The sequence below is a fragment of the Palaemon carinicauda genome, chromosome 19 (genome assembly GCF_036898095.1).
Source record: "Palaemon carinicauda isolate YSFRI2023 chromosome 19, ASM3689809v2, whole genome shotgun sequence".
NCBI classification, from domain to species: domain Eukaryota; kingdom Metazoa; phylum Arthropoda; class Malacostraca; order Decapoda; family Palaemonidae; genus Palaemon; species Palaemon carinicauda.
Genome location: NC_090743.1, coordinates 125209236 through 125231195, shown reverse-complemented (window position 1 = coordinate 125231195; position 21960 = coordinate 125209236). Strand labels below are relative to the sequence as shown.

General features: G+C 34.1%; 1 pseudogene; it reads left to right on the top strand.

Moving 5' to 3' along the window:
- The first annotated feature begins 440 nt into the window (after positions 1–440).
- Positions 441–20228, top strand: LOC137658824 (alpha-1-inhibitor 3-like; annotated as a pseudogene).
- The last annotated feature ends 1732 nt before the right edge of the window (positions 20229–21960 follow it).

Genomic DNA, 21960 nt, shown 5'->3' with positions numbered 1-21960 from the left:
ATTCTAAAATAAATCCTCTCAAGACAAGGAGGTTGAATCTTATATATCGCAGATAAATTGCAATTATATGAATAAATAAAGACATGCATTCATGCAAGGATGACTCTAATTTAAAAAAAAAAAGTAATTCATTTAAGGCCCAGGCAAATATTTACACTCACATTACTAGAGTCATTATTGCTAAATAGGATTTGATTTTAATGTATTGAACATTTTGCGAACGATTGGCAGCAGATGATGTTCCTATATGCATTATTGCGAATTTGTTGATATTGATAGAAGAAGGCGCAAAGAAATGAGAAAGCAAAGTGTTTCCTAAATTTCTCTAACGGGTTGCCTTAGTTAAGATGACCCAGAGAGGTCCAATATAAATTCTCTGTGCGGCAGAATCCAGCATCACTTCTGGAACCCGTTCTTGCTGGGGACTAGCAGTATATAAGGACTCGGCCTCTACCCTTTGGGAGGAGCAAGCAAGAAAGCATTTTGCTTGACACTTGTTGTGCGTTAGAACTGTGCCGGGATGGGTCGTACATCAAAACTTCTGAGAGCAATCGTTGCTCTGATCTGTTTTGCGACTTCTTCTGGGTGAGTACGCTTTCATACACAAGTTATGTAACCACAAGTATCTTACCATCAATTTCATAATATATATATATATATATATATATATATATATATATATATATATATATATATATATATATGTATATAAATATATATATATATATATATATATATATATATATATATATATATATATATGTATATATATGTATATATATATGCATATATATATATATATATATACATATATATATATTATATTTATGCATATATATATAAATATATATATATATATATATATATATATATATATATATATATATATATATATATACCGTACACACACATAACTTTACATATATATACACACATACACAGACACCTATATATATATATATATATATATATATATATATATATATATATATATATATATATATATAATACGTATATATACACATACATATATATAAATATATATATGCATATATTCATATATATATATATATATATATATATATATATATATGTATATATTGATATATATAAATATATATTTACATATATACATATATATATATATATATATATATATATATATATATATATATATATATATATATATTGAGTAATTCACAAAGGAAACAAATACCTTTTAATATAGAATTCTCCCTTTGGGTCTTTCCGGGTATCTTTAGACCAAAAGGGAAATTTTCCTTTTATGACTAACTGTTGTTGGTAGGGTGGTAGGGCACCAACCACCCGTTGAGAAACTACCGCTAGAGAGTTATTGGCTCCTTCGACTGGCCAGACAGTACCATATTGGATCCATATCTCTGGTTATGGCTCATTTTTTTTCTTTGGCTACGCATACACCGAGTAGTCTGACCTATCATCATTGTATGTATGAATGTATGTATGTATGTATGTATGTATATATTTATATATATATATATATATATATATATATATATATATATATATATATATATACATAATATATATGAGAGAGAGAGAGAGAGAGAGAGAGAGAGAGAGAGAGAGAGAGAGAGAGAGAGAGAGAGAGAGAGAGAGAGAGAGAGAGCCTTATTGCCTTATATTTTGTTTGGGTTCCCCCAGGTCCCTCAGTGTGAGGCACCTCGTATATCCACCAGAGAGTTGCTAATGCATCTTCCGGTGTATTTTACATCTTCCAGTCTTGGATAGTCTGGGATGCATCTTAGGTATTTATCGAGCTTATTCTTAAACATATCTACGCTCACTCCTGATATGTTTCTTAGACAAGCTGGCAGCACATTAAATAGTCGCTGCATTATTGATGCTGGTGCGTAGTGGATTAATGTCCTGTGCGCCTTTCTTAGTTTACCTGGTATATTTTTTGGCACTATTAATCTACCTCGGCTTGCTCTTTCTGATATTTTTAGCTCCATGATGTTTTCAGTAATTCCTTCTATTTGCTTCCATGCTTGTATTATCATGTAGCATTCTCTTCTCCTTTCTAGACTGTATAGTTTTAAAAATTGCAGTCTTTCCCAGTCAAGGTCCTTAACTTCTATTCTAGCAGTATAGGATCTTTGTACACTCTCTATTTGCGCAATATCCTTTTGGTAGTGTGGGTACCATATCACATTGCAGTACTCGAGTGTACTACGTACATAAGTTTTGTAAAGCATAATCATGTGTTCAGCTTTTCTTATTTTAAAGTGTCTGAGTAACATTCCCATTTTTGCTTTACATTTAGCCAACAGTGTTGCTATTTGGTCGTTGCATAACATATTCCTATTTAACATTACACCAAGGTCTTTAATTGCTTCCTTGTTTGTGATTGTCTCATTATTAGGTCCCTTGTATGCATATACCATTCCTTCTCTGTTTCCATAATTTATTGATTTGAATTTATCGGAGTTAAATACCATCCTATTTATCTCCGCCCATTCTTATATTTTGTTTAGATCTCTTTGTAGTGAGTTCCTATCTTCATCACAAGTAATTTCGCTACTTATTCTTGTGTCATCGGCGAAACTTCTCACTACGGAGTTTTCAACATCACAGTCTATGTCTGAGATCATAATAACAAACAGCAGTACAGCTAAAACCGTACCTTGTGGCACGCCAGATATTACCTGGGCTTCATCTGATTTCTCATCATTTGCAACCACTATCTGTTTTCTGTTTTGCAGGAATTCTTTTACCCATTTTACTATCTTTCCCACAATATCATGCTTTCTCATTTTTTTCTCTAATATATTATGGTCTACCTTGTCAAAGGCTTTTGCAAAATCTAGATAGATCACATCTGTGTCTTTTTCATTTATCATATTTTTGTATATGTTTTCATAGTGTGCTATCAGTTGGGTCTGTGTACTTTTTCCAGGCACAAAACCGTGTAGACCTATATTAAACAAATTATTTTTAAACAAATGATTCATTATTTTCTTTTTCATTACCCTCTCATACACTAACAGGTCTATAATTGCTTGCCTCTAGTCTTGATCCACTTTTGAAGATAGGGGTTATATTAGCTAATTTATGTTTAACATATATCTCGCTCATATATACACTTTGTCTTAGCAGTATTGCAAGTGGCTTCGCGATAGTGTTTGCAGTTTTTTTTTAACAAAATCGCTGGAACTCCATCTGGTCCGGCTGCCGATCCCTTTTTAATTTCGTTTATAGCCTTGACAATATCTGCTTCATTAATATCTATATCCGTTAGATATTCAACATTTTCTTCTCTCATTTCTGTTTCATTATTCTCATTCGCAATTCTTGGCGTGAACTCACTCTTATATTTTTCTGCTAATATGTTGCATATTTCCTTTTTTTCATTCGTTAGCCGTCCTTCAATTCTTAGAGGGCCTATTTCTAATCTCCCTTTATTCATCTTTTTTGCATAGGAGTAAAGTACTTTGGGGTTTATTTTTATATTTTGAAGTGTCCTTTCTTCTAAGTCCCTTTTTTCATTTTCTTTCGACTGTATAATCTTTTGTTCTGCATTTTCTATCTTACATTTTATTTCCATCATTTTCCACACATTTTTTTTCTTTTGCAAGATTTTTCTTCCACTTTCTAATTTTCTGTGTCTTGGTATGCACGTCTTTTGTTTATTATTTTTTTTTCGGTACATATTTTTCAACAATTTTCTCCGGTATTTTGTACAGTATGTCCGTATTTACCTGTATATTATCACTTACAAATACATTTTTCCATTCTTTATTCAGTTCTTCGTTTATTTCTGACCATTTTATATTCTTACTGTAAAAATTATATTTTCCATATCCTTCCCAAAGTTTTGTGCTTTTATTAATTCTGCGATCACTTGCTTTGGAATGGACTATCAAATCTATGACATTGTGGTCTGAAATTCCCGTGTTATACACTATTATTTCTTTGACATAATTCACCTCATTCACAAATACTAGATCTAGGACATTTTCCTTTCTTGTTGGAATGTGGTTTATTTGTTGCATATTATGTTCTAATAGCATATCTTGAAGCTTTTCAAATTGCCTCTTATCTTCTGCGCTACTATTACTCTCTTTTTTTATATGCATACATACAACCACTTTCTTCTATCCGTTCTTTCCTATCCACGAAAGGAAAGTTAAAATCTCCGGATAGGAGTATATTCCAGTCTTTATGGTTTCTACATATATCATCTATTTTTTTTATTATTATGTCAAAGTCCTTAGTATTTGGGGGTCTGTAAACTACAATATTCACTAGTTTTTCAAATTCAAATTCTACCGCAATCAATTCACATTCTGTGTTGCTGTATTTTTCATAGACTTTTCCTTGATTTATGTCTCTTCCATATATTGCGGTTCCCCCTTGATTCCTATTTTTTTTTCTAATATATAAGCATGGAAACCCTTTATCTGGTCATCACTGACAGTCTCTTGGGAATACCATGTTTCACTTATATCTAATATATCTATTTTTTTCAATTTGGGTTAGTTCTTCTGAGAACTCTATTTTCCTTTTAGAGTTACTCGTGACTAAACCCTATGCATTCATCACTATTATGGTTTGTGTTTCATCCCCATTATTCAATATTGGTAATAATATGGATTCTCCCATGCTTCCTTCCTGTTCTGATATGATGTTCTTTTCTTCATTTCCCGGAATTCCGCCATTAAAAAATCCAACTTTTCTATTATATTTGCTCTTTCGCCTTCATATTTATTTTTGTGTGTATACCTGCAATTATCCCCATATCAGCACCAACCCCTGGCATTATAGATGCATTCTTTGTAGTTGGGCTCTAAATGTGCATATTTGGGTTGGAAAGAGAGAGAGAGAGAGAGAGAGAGAGAGAGAGAGAGAGAGAGAGAGAGAGAGAGAGAGAGAGAGAGACGTGCAATTAGTGATTTCATGCAATCACAACTTTTCAGTGAATACCTGTAATCACCTAGACCATTCATAAGTACAACACTAAAAATTCCAGTGATTTCATGTAATCACTGAAATGTAGAACGGTGATTACATGAAATCAGTAAGCGATGCCAATTTAGTTGAAAAAAATTATAAACTTAATATTTCAACGTTATAACATGTAATTTTAGTAATTAGGATGTGGTGATGTTAAATGTCCAATCACCATAATCTATTAAACTAGCAATAGTTTTCTCCAGTTAGCATGCGAGCAATCACATCGTTAGGAAATGTGGAAGAAGTTAAACAAACTTTGACCTCAAAGCCCAACACAACGGTCCGTGATGTCCGATTAATACCAGCATTTTAGCTGAAGTTTTCCTGGAATTACATAAATTCAGCTTCGTTGTCTCCCGTCCAGCAACAAGCAAATGTTTGATGTCGCCATTGCCACGTTCTAAGGAACACTGGCTTTGTGAGGGGCCTGACTTTCCATGGACAATAACTAGATTTTACCATATGCATTTTATCTGTAATAATTTCAGCTGTGAATTCACTACAAGTATTGCTCTACAGGGTGGATGGAGCTCTGAGAAAAAGAAGAGTAGCTGATATGCTACTTAAGGTGCTCGCTTAGATGTCAATGCATGGATAACCACAAATTTAGTAAAATGATCTTGATAAACCATTATCCATTTGTAAGAGTTCCAGCTCATGGATTATATGTCTATTACATAAAACTACGCACGCAGGATGCAAATTTATGAGTCAGAATAGAGTGAACGACAACACCTTAAGCTACTTACCTACTCAGCAAAATAGAAACACTGGGAAAACAATAGATTCCGGCAGTTAATACGTTTGGCTATTTAGCTACTCAGTAAATTTGGAGAACAGGAAGACAATAGACTCAGTTGGTTATTGTCATTGGCAGTTTAGCTACTTAGTAAACTTGGATCACAAGGAAAACAGTTGACTCCGGTGGTTATTAGGACTGGCTGTTTGGTTACATAGTAAACTAGGATAATAGGGAAAACAGTTGACTAAGGTGGTTATTCCGATATGATCTTTAGCTACACAGCAAACTTGGATCAGAGGGAAAACAGTTGCGTCCGGAGTTTATTACAATTGGCTGTTTAGTTACTCATTAAACTTGGATCACAGGGAAAACAGTTGCGTCTGGTGGTTATTACAATTGGCTCTTTACCTACTCAGCAAACTTGGATCACAGAAAAAATAGTTGACTCCGGTGGTTATTACAATTGGCTGTTTAGTTACTCAGTAAACTAGGATTACAGCGATAACAGTTGACTCCGGTGGTTATTACAATTGGCTGTTCAGTTACTTAGTGAACTTGGATCACAGGGAAAACAATTGAATTTGGTGATTATTATGATGGCTCTTTAGCTACTCAGCAAACTTGGATCACAGAAAAAATAGTTGACTCCGGAGGTTTTTAATATTGCTGTTTAGTCACTCAGCAAACTTGAAGTACAGGGAAGACAATAGACTGGTGGCTATTACTATTGGCTATATGGTTTCTCAGTAAACTCAAGGCACACGGAAAATATTACTCAAGTGGTTATTACAATTGGCTATTTAACTACTCAGCAAACTCGAACCACATGAAAAAAACAAACTAACAGAGTTTGTAGGAGTAACTATTTGGCGCTCAAGACAACTCTAAGTAATTCAAAATAAACCCTGTTCTTCAGAATTAATCTTGAAGTTGGGAAATATATTTTGTATTTGATTCCTGTAAAGTAATCGAATTTGAGGATCATTAACAAACAAACATGAAGTATTCATATAATCTGCTTTTTTAAAACACTAATCGTGCTGAATTACAAGATATTAGAACACAGTAACATTTACCATGCGCTTAGCAATTATTTATAAAATACATGTGAATAATTTTGTTGGAGCGACTCTTAAAATGTAACATTAAGATTGTGTTTTTATGTTAATGACTGTTATACCTTTTACACATTAAAAATGTTTATCTTTCACTAAACTCTAATTTTAAAGACCCTGTATTGGAGATCAGAGTTCCTAAATACTTAAATGATTCTACCTCATTAATCCTTTCTCCATCCAATGATATTTCATCTTCCATTGCATAATCCATTCTCATCATCTCTATCTTTCTTCTATTTATCTTCAGCCCAAATTACAGTCACTCAAGTCACTTGGTAACATTATCGACTATGTATGTTTAGTCCTGACTATAAACCAACATAACCTAACCACTAACCCACTCTAACCTAACCTAACACAATCCAGCCAAATCACTCTTACATTAACTCAGTCAAGTGCTCCAACTATGGCACTCAAATTATAAACTGCATGTCTTTCCTTTGTCTTTCTGTCACCATATATGATCTTATATCAATTAATTTCTTGAAAATAAGTAGCAAGAACAGTAATTCCCATTAAAAGATACATTAGCATATGTTTTTTTTTTTTTTATCCCACATAGAATCAGCTAATCGAACTCTAATAAAGGAAAAATATTACGGAGAATCAGTTTCAAAATTCATTCGAGGACAAAAAAGAACAGTTTCTTTGAAAAGTCAAATTAAAGCCTTTATCCTTTCTTATATCATCAATTCAGTAATCGTCCTCACTTTTCACCTTAGATCTTTAGTCCATCATTAGTAGGACACCTATTAGCAGTTTTCCTCTTCTGAACACATTCATTGTTCCCATGAAAATGTGGAACAATGAGAAAACATTTGTAGTGTATGGAGAACAATAAGATTTAAGTAAGTGCCACAGCAATCAACGAGTTTTTTTTTTTTTTTTCTTTACAGTACCCATTTCTTATTGTGTGTTTTGTAAATAATCTAAGTATCAAAGTTTAAAAAGGAAAAGTTGGTTTTATACTTTTTATACACATTTATTATCTATTAGCTCATAATAAGTAGGTCATAACGAGCAGAGTAGTCAAGTAAGAATAATGTAAGAATATAAACAGAAAAACTAATCATCTTAATTTAACAAAACCAGGAGCCACGTCATAACAGTCCCCAAATCATGGTTACCAGGAGGGGATTTGCAGGTCTGTGTCCAGGTGACCAACCCAGAGGCTCTACAAGGGGAAATAACTGTCAGTATTGAAAATGGCCCACTTTATGCAAATCAACGAAATACGGACACCAGTCTCCTGATGCAGGAATCAATACAGGTTCTACAAGGTAAAGTCTATTGATCTGAGTGTCCTGATATACTCTGTTAATGAAATTGATAACTCGATGTTTTTCTTGCCTAGCTGTAGATAATTATGATCTTAGGTTTACAACTTAATAAACCCTAAAACAAAGTGGCACTACATTACACATCCCTTTCAGGTAACCAAAACTTCTGCACCAACATAACTCTACCACAAATGGAACAAGACTCAATGTTACATCAGGAAGGAAGAGATATCATACATATAAATGGAACACTTGATGGTCTTCCTGTAAACTATAATAGGACTATTTCCCGTCAGGCTATTGCCAGAAAGATGATTGTACAGACAGACAAGCCCTTATACGAACCAGGCCAAACCGTCCACTTCAGAGTCCTGTTACACACTGGTCCCTTGATGGAGATTTCCACTGAAAACGTCAGTTCTAAGCACAAGAGTGAACGATTCAATTTGTAATTTATTTCTCTGGTTCTTAATACTTATATATATATATATATATATATATATATATATATATATATATATATATATATATATATATATATATATATATTTATATATCTATATATATATATAAATATATATATATATTTATATATACATATCTCTCTCTCTCTCTCTCTCTCTCTCTCTCTCTCTCTCTCTCTCTCTCTCTCTCTCTCTCTCTCTCTCTCTCTCTCTCTCTTTATGTGTATATATATATATATATATATATATATATATATATATATATATATATATATATATATATTTAAAAGAAAAGTAGCTGCATCATGCACCATTCACCACTTCCATAAAAGCCTGTTCCCAAAATAAAAGGTAGCATCAAATCCTGTGTAATACCATTGATTCCTGGTGTCCTAGGAATCTTTATCCTTTCGACAGCCCTCCCCATCTCCTAAACAATTTACTCAAAATGACCAAGCTAGGACTACAATTACAGTATAATTTGCTATGGTCAGTAGCTACTTTTAGAAAGCTCAAGGAAAATGGGAATGTTTTGTTGACTAATATACAAAATTTAATCTGTTTTGAAATTATACCTCATGTCGAAGCTTAGAATTTTCATTAGCTTCCTTATCTTCCAGTACCAAGAGATATACATAACCAATCCATCTGACATAAGAATTGCCCAGTGGTTAGATGTCGACAACTCCAAAGGTTTGGTCCACTTATCGTTTCAACTCACCGATGAACATGAGGAGGTAAAGTAGAATTTCTTCTTTTCTAAGCTTTATATTTTATTAGGCTATGCTATAAATAAAAAGACAAAGTTTTATCATCACATTCTAAAATGTGAAACTCAAATCTTCATATTTCTGGTAACAATTAAAATAGTGCTACAATCTTATCTAAAAATCGGATAACTTTACATTCGCTGATCGTTGATATTAATATATCAATAAACAGGGACGCTACTACATCACAGTGAAGAGTCAAGAAGGTAAATATGAATTTGAACGCTTTACAGTGAGAGAATACGTCAAGCCAAGGTTCCAGGTAGATGTAAAGCCACCTAACTCCATCCTTGTCACACAACACAGCTTCACCTTCACTGCATGTGCCAAGTAGGTTGCTTCTTTTCACTGACCAATTTACAGCACCATAGAAAACGAATAGTGAACATAGACCTCAGTCAGTGAAAAACTAAAATATAATATTGACCCATTATAGTAGACAATTTACAGTTAACAGAACTAAAAATATTATTCAATTTTCATGATTTCTTCCATTAGAAAAAAAATACATTTATACTGTATGTATCTGAGCTTGACTTCAATTTAGTAAAAGTTCTCTTACCCTTGTATATAACAGGTACCATTTTGGTCAACCTGTCAAAGGTAATATTCATTGGGAGGTCACCAACAATCATAGGTCGAGCTGTGGAGCAGTCATCAAGATGAATACAACTGTAAGTATGTGGTATATTTTTATTCTAATCCTATGAGAACACCATTGAAGTACACATCAACTGATTCCACCTGATTGATAAGAAACTCTAAATACCTTATCACTCAGCTTACATGAGCAATTATAGCCCATTTGAATGTTCTATATTCTCGATATCTTATTATTTGCTAGACTAGCGGAATAATTAATAAATTCATAATTCTAAAACCTAATTTTTTACAAATTCCTTTGAATTCCACTTCTCAAAATCCATTTACTGAGAGCATTCCTTTTCAGATTTCTGGCTGTAGTGACATAACAGTCAAATCCAGTGATCTTAGAATTGCTGAATGTAACATATATAAAATTGAGGGCTGAAGCAACAATAACTGATGAGGCCAGTGGGGAAGTTGAGAAAGGAACAAGTGTAATCAGAGTTCAAACGAGTAACGTGCGTTTTGAAACCCTTTATCAAGATGACTTTATGAAACCTAATTTGCCCTTCACACTCAAGGTATAGCATACGAGTTTTACAATTACTGACAATCTATTCATTATTTACCTAATATGTATTGTGTGCAAAGAGAAACAAGTTGACCCTAGTGTGATATTGAATAACTTAATTGTTGTATAATTCTAGTGAATTGTAAACATTCCTCGCTAATTGATTGATTTTTCACAAGGTATTGGCTAAATTGCCAGATGGATCTCCTGCTAGTGGTGAACCTCTTGAGATCTGCCATGGACATATTTGTAATAACATCACTACCCCATCAGATGGCATTGTCAAACTCTATTTAACCAACCCCAACAGTCAGAGAGTAGTGGTAAGTATAGATTATCCTTAATCCATGTTATTCAGTTAATCTTCTGTATATATAACTAGAAAAACAGGGAAGACAATCATTCCTACTTTATAATGGGCAATGCCTAAAGTATATTTTCTATCACTTTTACTTACAGATGAAACACATGGTATCCAGAGCATTCTTAAATGAAAGGCCGTTTGAACTCGCTACAAAAAGGTATTACTCTCCATCCAATTCCTCCTTAGTCATTCATGTTCCAGAGGAGACTATCAACTGTTCCAATGGAGAAGAAACCAGACTCACACTTAAAGTCTTGTTTGCAGCTGTTCAGCAAAGGTCTGCTGTTGTAAATGTTCAGGTAAATACTTCTGGTAACATTTATAAAGAAACTAATCCATATCTTTTTTATAAAAGTGATATTACACATGTCATTCAAATCTCTATTACACTATTGGGAACTTGGTTTTCTACTAACAAATGAAGTCTCGTGGATGTAATAAGGCCCATTAAAACCTATTTTGGTTAGCAATATAACCTTCGATTTTCACAAGCTGACATCATCACTAATGCTTCCTTCCAAACCCACAGGTGATGTCAAGAGGAAAAATACAGTACTTCAAGTCAGAAGAATATCAATTAACTTCCTCCGAACTGCCATTTGAAGAAGAATTCTTCATGGATCACCTACCCCTTGCACCAGCAGATACTGTCACTGGTATTCTTAACATCCCAGTAACCTTGCCTTTAACTGCAGCACCAAAGATACAGGTAAGGAATAATCCTACATTCAATGTCACTTACGGGTAATCCAATAATTTTACATTCAAACTGGTAAAACCTTGTTAAAACCCTCTAATATTCTATTATTACAGGTGCTAGTATGGTACATAAGAGCTGATGGAGAAGTGGTCTCTGATGTCAGGGAGATAACTGTTGAAAAGTGCCTCCCTAACAAAGTAGATTTTGCCTGGTTCACCAACAGGGCCCAGCCAGGACTCGTAAACTCCCTGACGATCACTACGACCCCAGGCTCTATATGCAGTTACGGTTAGTTGCTAAACCTTATTAGGGTCATACTATCCTTTGCCCAGCAACCTTTACAGCACCAACTGTCTTCAACTGATCTAATTCAATGCTGTAGCCACAGCTAACTCCCTGTTTTCGTATCAATTCATTGTTATATAGCAATTCCCTCTTTACACTGAATATCAGGAATATTTATAAAATATACAATGTTAAATATTTAACATAAAACCTCGATACTGGAATTGTTTGATACAGTGAAAATATAAATGGTATAAAGTTACCAATGATGAATATAGAATATTAATTATTCAAAATATTGTATCTATTGTAAAAAATAGAAGCCCAAACCTCAAAGCTCTCATTCATAACTACCTTCAAATGCAGAATAAGACAGGAATACTGTATTAATTATTTAATTTTTGAGTCACCTAAAAATAAGTTAATGAAATGATATTCAAGAAATTTATTCTTATTTATCTTATAATCTTAAAATATTTATTTTGTTGGAGTAAGTAGGTTACCCAATAAGGCTAAATATGAACATAAAGTAAAATGGAATTGTTTGTTTTTTGAGGGCAAAATTATGTTTTCATTGACCAACAGGTGTTCTGGGAACAGGAGTAGATTTGGAGACAACCAGACGAGATAGAGAAACCATTGACAGCTTCTTCTTGAGTGACCCTAATTACAACGAGTATCCGTGGAGGTCAACGCAGGTCAATAACTACCAATACTGCGAGAGGTTGAAAGCAGAAAATCCTAACGGTATGGTAGAGATTTCATACAAAAATTGGTAACATTCTATATACTTTTACGTCATCGATTAGGCATACCTTACTCCTTTGGTTGCAAACCAAAGATGTATGATACTACATAATTAAAATGCATTGAAAACATTTCATTTCTTTGTTAATGTAAATCTAAAATACATCTTTATCCTCTAGAATATAATTTTTCCTACCTTCCAGATGACACAATATCCATATACAGCACTGATTACATTGATACTCTTCATATGTTTGATGTAAGTAAAACATTAAAAGTAAAACTAATGAAACTTTATTTATGGAATAATTTAAAAATTGAGACTATTCTTAAATTATTAAAAAAATAATTTTCTAAAAAATCCTTGATTTTCACAGCAATCTGGACTTTACATCTTCACCGACCTCACCTTAGAAACCAGACCATGCATCAATCTAGGTAAGAATCTCCAGCACATCAATGCCTGACTAACATAAATTTACAGTACTGTCCTAACCTAAACATGGTGTCAACACTGCTATGAAAGTATTTTGAAAGTGAGCCAGAAGTGTTCCTCATAAAGTCAATATAAACATTAGAATGGGTAGATGTAATTACAGAACTGGCATTTTGAGAGTGGAATCACTAAGCTAATCTTGTTGACCGATGGAAAACACTTGAGCCATTCCTATTGTTAACTTGAGCCAATGTTTTGCCCAAGGACAGAACGTCTTTCTTTATAATAACATACATACAAGTAATGAACTCAAATGACTTAAATTGATATTTACTTGTTATCCGCATAATATTTATATATACACAAAAAAAGGCCAGGGAAGACATAGATATATTCCTTTAAATTTGTATTAGGTACTCTGAGTTTAACAAAAGCTCTATAAATTCGTTGCATCTCTCATCATTGGCGCCACTCATGTAAACCTGCCTCACTTCAATAGTAAAAGGACTAAACAACTTGATTCCTTTCTAAATTAAAATCCAACACTATACGTTGCAGGTTAGTATTTTCTAGAAATACAAGGTGAAAATCTTTCCATCACAATCAAATCCCTTCTACCAAATTGTCCCTCTATGTGCCACTTCAAGCTATCAAAGTCTTACTTAAAGAAGGTATGGCAGGCATTGGGATCTAAGGACCTAGCTGTGATACACACCACCTACTTGCCACAGAATGGGACTCTTTATCACTCTTCTAAATTTTGGGAAAATTAATACATACATACATATACCAAGGCACTTCCCCCAATTTTGGTATGTAGCCGACATCAAAACAAATTGAAATGAAAAAAGGGGGCCTTTCCTCTCTACGTTCCTCCCAGCCTGACAAAGGACTCAACCGAGTTCGGCTGGTACTGCTAGGGTGCCACAGTCCACCCTCCCCGGTTATCCACCACAGATGAAGCTTCATAATGCTGAATCCCCTACAGCTGCTACCTCTGCGGTCATCCAAAGCGAACGAAGGAAGCAGCAGGACGTACCGGAACTGCGTCACAAGCGCTCGTCATTCATTCCTATTTCTAGTACGCTCTGTTGCCTCTCTCACATCCATCCTCCAATAACCTTGGCCTTCCTATTGTACTTCTCCCATCAACTCTTGCATTCATCACCTTCTTTAGCACAGTCAGTCATTTAATTAATGTGGGTGTTTATTATGGGCAGCTAATAGAAACCCTTAAAAAAATATTGGTATAAATTGTATTCAAAATCACAATAACACTGTTGACATTAATATATAAAAACTAGAAAATCGAGCCAAAATAACCAAAAGGGCCAGGGTCTTCTGATGGAATGACTGACTGCCAAAGGGAAGATAATATCTAGAAATTAACTTTGGATCAATTTAATTAGATTGTTGGTTTACTAGCAACTTTTAAATTGGACATAAATAGCATTTTATCTAAAAATTAAGTAACATCCTGGTTAGTTATTGAAACTCTGACATTCATACAAAGAGATTACACCAATATGTACTGTTGCTTTTCTACAATTATTGGTAATAGCTTGTGTATCACAAATACATCCTCTGCAATGAAAGTTAAGTCTATCATTAAGCCTCCCTGGCTGATGTGAGTCCGTGGAAGGGAGAAGAGAATCTCCGTTGGGGGACTGGCTACATCTGCTGCATATTTCTAAAAATGTTAAAATTCAAACCCATTTTGCATTTTTCTACAGATTATCGGACGTATTCCGATCCAAGTAATGGAGGAGCCTACAGCAGCTACAGTTCATCAGAAACAAACTTCCATGAAACATGGCTTTGGAATCTAGCAGTTGTTCCGTAAGTGTGCGTTCTCTATTTTTCTTTATATAAAAGAAAATCAACAACTCTTTACCACGAATATAATCTCTTTATATAATAACTGAAATTTAAATTCGTTTCCCCCAAAAGGTCAACTGGGATACTCAAACAGGATGTTGAGCTCCCACAAACCTTTACCGAATGGATTGGAACTGCCGTGTGCGTCCATCCACATGTAGGTGTTGGAGTGTCAAAAAGTTCTTCGCTCACCACCTACACTTCCTTCAATCTAGATATGTTGCATCCTCCATCAATCAAGAGAGGGGAAGATATGCCTGTAAAGATCTTTGTCTTCAATAACCTTCAGCAACCCCTGCCAGTGAGTGTTTAGAATAGAATAGATTTGTTGATTGAATCTATAACAATTACATAAATAAATGACATTTCCTTATTTGTAACTTTTCTCAAAATAACTTGCAAGTTCATAGCTACTACAACTACTTATCATATCTAATAGGTGAGAGTTACTCTGGAAGGAAGCACTGAATATGAGCTCATTGGGGAAAACAATGCAGGCTTACCAGCTGGCCAAAGACTATCCTGCGTTGGAGCCCAAGACAGACATGTCCACACTATCAAAATCAGGCCTATCACCATTGGACAAGTGAACATTACAGTCAGGGCCTCAATAGACACTGAAACTTCTTTGCCTTGTGGAAATAAATCTCTCAATATCGACAAAAGGTAAAAAAACTATTTCAAAGGTCTTCCTGAACAAAATATGTTATAAAGATAATTTTTGATATATGTTGATTTTTTACGAAATATAAAGGACTATTCTAATTATGATTTCTTTTTTCATGGAATTTTCATATGTACGTCTTATCCATAAGAGAATATTCCCTTTTATAGGCATGAGCTTGTGAGTCCACTACAAGTAATAAGAGACGGTTATTTGAGAGAAGAAACTTGGAGAAAATATATCTGTGCAAAAGGTAAACTCAGCTAACTTTCAGTTCTTAAGTATCAGCATTTCGGTATTCAAAAATATTTTACTGTGCATTTAATAAAAAAAAAATACTTTTGAACTAAATACTAGAGAAATCGTTAAACTTCCATATGAGATTCAAAACATAAGGGAGAGGTACAATCATATATATATATATATATATATATATATATATATATATATATATATATATATATATATATATATATATATATATATATATATATATATATATATATATATATATATATATATATATATATATTTATATATATGCTTGACATTCGAGTAATTTTATGTATAAATTTATATATCACTTTGAACCAAATTCATTTGTTTTCAGTAGTAGATTTATATGAACTTATATCACGTATTACAACACTAACTAAAGTGAAATATTGTTTATTTCATCTTGCAAAACTAGGAAGAGGACAAGACTCCCTTGAAACAACAGAACTGACCATACCCCCAGGAATGGTGGAGGGATCTGGAAGGGCATGGGTCAGTGTTGTAGGAGAACAGTTTGTCATACCTTTAAAGGTAAGTCTTTTTCACTGTCTTCAATCCAACCATTTTCATCTTAGCTCCCTAAAGTACGACTAAGCAGTTAGTACAGTCATACTACTTTCAATTATTACCCAGTAACAATGGCTTCTAAACAGTACTTTTTCTGCCTTACTAAAAGACTCTTCACACTCATCTCATGAAAAAATATTCATAAGATTTAATTCAAAATTATACAAATTCGAATGAATTTTCCCACAATACTGATAACTCCCATCTCGATGACAGCATCTTCAAACCATCATTTCGGACCGACAAAAATGCTACGATGATAATATAATGGAGTTGTACAGACACTTACTCATCTTAAAGTACTTACAAACTACAAAACAAGAGACGCCAGAAGTAAAAGAAAAGCTTCTTGATGTCATGAGAATAGGTGAGTTACATGAGCAAAACGACTACCATTTCCTCGCGTCTCCTAGTTCAGGTTTAGATAGCATACATCCTTGCAAATATTCTAGGAGTTTGCCAGTGGTTCCTCTCAATGATGGTATGACAAAAGACACTTTATATCTGTACATCAACTTGGTCTGAAGTACATTTGAAGAATTCGGTACCTCAACCAAACCTTTTAATTAAGGATTCAGTAACACTTTTATTTCCCATTATTAAGGCATCTAACAATAGCACAAATTTGAAGCAAATTATAACTAAATTCAAACTTGCAACACCAAAACACAATATTGGATGATATGCATTATTTTCTCTACAACGTTTTCTTGCAGGATATCGATGCCAGATGGTATACCAACGTTTGGATGGTTCCTTCAGTACTTTTGGCAATGGTGATGATTCTGGCTCAACTTCGCTCACTGCTCTTGTTCTAAGGATCTTTTCTCAAGCAAAGGAATTCATACCGGTTAGTTCAGTTAATTACCTTCAATAGATGTACTTACAATATATTAGGAAAATATAGGGATAAAAAACTTACAATATTTTCATAATTACTATATCCCCCATAGCTCTGGCATCTTCCTGCAATCTGGCTGATAGATACCCACTTAAAATACACATAAAATCCAATTGTTTCAGATTGACGATGGAAGCCTGAATGCAGCCACTTCATGGCTAATCAATAATTATGGCAATGAAACTTGTCCTCAATCCATTGAAGATGGTCAAACCACAGTAAGTACATATATTTCGTTTAGATAAAGCTTGCCTAGAAACGTTATTGGGTCAACATTGGGATCAGATTGATTGATCAAAGTCCCATGGTAGCATCCTTATCAATACAAACTAATATTATCTAAAAAAAAAAGTTGTTTATAAATAGACACTAAAAGCTGCAAAAAATCCAAAAATATATTTAGGTATTCTAAAATTTATTCGGTGGTTCACAGAAAACAATGAATACAGAATAGCCTCTCAACTCATCAGATGCAGAAGGGATTTTCCCCTTCTGATAGGTAACTAAGTTTGATCAGAAAGAAATAATTATACGGGAGAATCTTTAGGATATTACAAATCTAGCTCTTTTTTTTTTCATATAGCATTGACCTATAGTTAACTGTAATGTACTTTTTAACATCTAATCTTTTTAGATTAATTGAAAACTGCATCAGATCAATATGATGATCAAGTAAAAAATCACCTAAAATATACCTGTAGGTATAGTACATAAGTCACTAAATTGAGGTTCACATAGATAAGATGGGATAATATATATTTCTCTTATCCCAGCGTCTTTAGTCACTCACATTCTTTGAAACCCCCACCATAACTGAAATATGTACCAACACATAATAAAAATCTAAAATAAATTCACAGGGAGATCCTAGTCATGAAGAGTCCTCACGAGTCCCACTGACAGCAGACATCCTCATAGCTCTCCTAAAATCAGGAGTGTCGGCTTCACACCCTACAGTGCAACAGGGTGTGAGGTGCCTCAACCAAAGTAATTCTCTCGACTACTACACGATGGCCTTGAAAGCCTACACTCTAGCACTTGCTGGAATCCCAGAGGCCCGTGCAGTGCTACACCAGTTGATGGAAGAAGCTACTATTACTGATACCTTGATTCACTTGCATGAGATAAAATCAGACTCAGGAAATAAGAGTAAGACTTCAAGTACAGGAATTTTCTTAACTGAAAAACCAGTTACTCTGCTTAATACCAAAACTGTATTTCAGTTTGCTCACTTGAAAGACCACATCCTACATTATCTAGTAACTTTGATAAATTCATATGGTGTAAAAACTGTTGCAAATAAAATTGAAAGTATAAGTTAATACCGATGAAGTTTTACACAAATTTAATCTATGAAATAATTTCTTTCATTCACAGAATTTTACAGATATGGTGATGAAACAAGTGCAATTGTCATCTTGGCAATGGTAGCCATAGATCCTTCAACTTATGAGCAAGAATTGCATAAATTGGTCAGGGCACTTCCTCCTAGAAGTGGTATCTTCTATACACGTAATGTAACAGTAAGTGAATGGTACACTAAGTTTAAGATTCAAGACATGAATAAGGAAATATAATACATCCAAAGAAGTTGCCTTCCCAGTAAATAATAAGCAAGAACACCACCTATTCAATACAATTCCTGAATTTACAGTGGAAAACAATCCTCAACGCCAGATGTAAAGATTGTAAAGCCTAATATAAAATATTTCTATCCCAGAAATCATTTATCGGGCAAGCTCTATCTGCTTATGAGTCATCACAGTACCAGGATGACCTGAATGTGGATGTTGCAGTCCAGGCTCGAGATTTCCACCACACATTCTTCATGACAGAATCTAATAAATTATTACAACAGGAGGTTTCTCTGCCAATCCTTCCAACTAATGTCTCCTTTAGCATGAAGGGTCAGGGTTGTGCCCTAATTCAGGTAAGCAAGAGTATATGAATCATGTACATTTTATAAATATTTCTAATGCAATAATTACTAAATGTCAATTAAAGAAAAACCTACATATACTTATGGCCAAATAAAACCAAAATATCATTAATCACCCATCGATTTAGACATTCTCTTATGGGAACAAACATTTTCTTCATTTCCAGACCATCCTCCATTACAATGACCCTCAGCTTGATGATACTGAATCACATGGATTGTAGTTTACCTCTTCAATTGAAAAAGATGCTTCCTGTGTGACTAATGAACTTACCATTCATTATTTTGATTTTTCTGTTATGGGTGCAGTTTTGCAGGTTTCATGTGGTATATTTATGCATACAAAAATACCTTACAAACTTGATTTTCAATTGTAACAATGCTTAGAAATTGGCATACTACACTGAAGACGACCACTCCTTTGTGACTATGGGTCGTGTCTCTGCAATCATGTATTTGCTTCTGTTGTGTTTGAATGCAGTACAGATTTTGTATTTTCTATTTTCTACTGATAAGAACAAATCTATGGGATAGAATTTTTCTTTAGTTAATTATCTTTTTAGATTGTTTCATATGGATGTGCATAGATTTCCAAAGACAGTTATAACAGTAATGATAATAATTGCCCTAATGGACTTGCCACTTGCTTCACCACATACAGTAAATGAAATGGGGGTTACTGAATTGATATGACAAAAACACCAGGAACTATAACACAAACTTCATTTTTTGGGAGAACTGTCCTACATCTTTAATACCCTGGGCATTTCAAATAACCCTAGTTGGAATTTCATGACATTTATGCTAAAAATGCAGCCCTTTGGGCCCTGGGCGATATGCCAACACCAACTCAAACCAAACCTGGGCCGGATAACATAAGAGTTATCTTATATTTGATTTTAATTTGTGGAACTTTATAGCGATAGCCCTTTGAATTTTTATTGTATTTAGATTAATTTTATAGTTTAAGTCCTTTTATTTATTATAGTTTTAGAATGTTCGTTTTAAATATTTATCAAATTATGTTTTAACTCATATTTATACAGAGTATCTATTTTTAAGGCTCTGATGAAGGAAATAGATTTTCCAAAAGCTAGGCAATAAAGATGTATATCATAACTCTGGTACTATTATTAGTGTTGAAAATCCACGTTCCACGGAATAAATCAATAGCCAATACATATATATATATATATATATATATATATATATATATATACAAGAGAGAGAGAGAGAGAGAGAGAGAGAGAGAGAGAGAGAGAGAGAGAGAGAGAGAGAGAGAAGGAAAATTGTACAAAATTTTTCCTTCAATAACCGTTGTGGTTGTTTATCACGCGAGTATAGTACAGGAATGTGATATCTGGTGTTCCTCGGGTAGTATTCTGGGTCCAATACTTTCCATAGCATGTACACAATGTGGTTTGCGGAGAAATCAAGATTGTTGCATAAGCAGATGATGCTATTATCTTTGCGTCAATTCAAACTTCTGAATGTAAATCTGGGGTTGCTGAACCCCGTAACAGAGATCTAGCTAAATATTGTGCATTGTGCAAATTACGGGGCAAGAAGTTTAACTCTAACAAAACTCATAACAATATCAGAGATGGTCAGGAAAGACAGATAGACAGACAGACAAAGACACAGAGAGGCAATTGATTGACCGAGAAGAAGGGATTGCAATGAGATATTCGCATCAATCCTATGGATCCAATCGATAACTTTCAATCTGAATAACTAAACTTAAGCCTTGAAAAGCGAACGCGAAAAGTGTAAGGGTCGTGGACCTCCTAACCTTTTATTAAGCCTTTCCCCTTCCAGGAACAGTGTGCTTTTCTCAGAGGCGTAGAAGCGTGTTTCGACGGGGGGGGGGGGTTTAAAGTTTGAAAAAGAAACTTACGACAGGGTGTTGTGGGGGGGGGGGGGCCTTCCCAAAGACGTTTCTACGAGGAAATACTCTTCGATGTGATTTCCTGATATCTGACAGGAGATTGTAGCAAGAAAATAATCTTATTCTTTTGGACGATCTTCTTGTGACCAATTGTAATTTGTACACCAATGTTGTGGCTTGATTGGTAACGTCTTTGCCTAGTGTTTGCCATACGGGGGTTCGATTCCCGTTCAGACTCGTTAGTGCCTCTAGTGTCTGTAACCCTACCATCCTTGTGAGCTAAGGTTTGGGGGGTTTGGGGGAGCCTATAGGTTTATCTGCTGAGTCATCGGCAGTATGCCTGGCCCTCCCTGGTCCTAGCTTGGATGGAGAGGGGGGGCCTGGGCGCTGATCATATATATATATGGTCAGTCTCTAGGGTATTGTCCTGCTTGCAAGGGCAATGTCACTTTCCCTTGCCTCTGCCATTCATGAGCGACCTTTAAACCGGTAGGAATACTTGATGAATTTCCAAAAAACATTCTAACGATGTTAATTCTTTGCTATAAACTCATTTCAATATCGATCAAATTAAGGCTACCAAATTTCTAAGCCTGTAACGATTTTACTTGCGATTTATTACATCTATCATTTGTTTTTCAGTTTAAATTTTATTTCTAACTTTTTAACGGCTTTTAAATTCTTAATTTCGTCTAATTTCTATTTCACAGAAGCCAATTATGTAATGTCTTCATTGATAATCGTGTTATTTGTGTTTAGTTTTAAACTATGTTGATAAGATATGAAAAGG